The sequence below is a fragment of the Montipora foliosa genome, chromosome 3 (assembly GCF_036669935.1).
Source record: "Montipora foliosa isolate CH-2021 chromosome 3, ASM3666993v2, whole genome shotgun sequence".
NCBI classification, from domain to species: Eukaryota; Metazoa; Cnidaria; class Anthozoa; order Scleractinia; family Acroporidae; genus Montipora; species Montipora foliosa.
In genome coordinates, this window is record NC_090871.1 from 40787048 (window position 1) to 40787804 (window position 757).

The window sequence follows — 757 nt, forward strand, 5'->3', positions numbered from 1 at the left end:
CGGGGACTACGTCCCCAACTCAACCAACCAAAGAGTTAACTCTGAGCTCAGAAATGCGGAGAAGGAATTTGTAAAGAGGAAGCTAGAAAGCAGCAGCAACACCAGCTCTAAATGGAAAGTCATCCGGAATCGCATCTCTCGCAGAGAATGTTCCCAGCCAGTGTACACACGAGATCTGAAGGGCATCACCAATGAATTTAACCAATTTTTCACTTCTGCTGAGATTGCCTTGAAATCCACGGGATTCCAGTAGTACCGTACTTATTCAGCTATAAGCCGAGCGATTTTTACACAAATCCTCACTCAATTTGGGCAAATTTGAAGCGGTAGAAGGGGTCTCGGCTTATAGCCGAGTATTTTTGATAAAAAAAATTTTCTCAGCAAATTAAAACAGTAGCAAATGAACGTGTATTCACTTACAAGCCGAACTAAATTACTTGTAAAATGAAGAGAAGTTGTTGTTGGTGTAATATGGATTTTTATTACTTGGTGGCTCGTAAAGGAGCTGTTCGTGTTGCTGTGTAATCGGGATCGATCTTATTAGTATTGCTCGTCTTCTTCCTCGCTGTCTGTCTCAAATTCGTTGTCCATTTCCTCGTCTTCACTTTTTTTTTTCGTTCTGGAATATTCTCGTCGAAGACTGCATCGTCTTCTGTGCCGTCGAGTGCGTTATAGAGGTGCCATAAGTCTTGAATGAACGCCTTCCCATCTCCTCGGGAATATTGCGCCAAGCGTGGTTTACCCATCGAAGGAACGA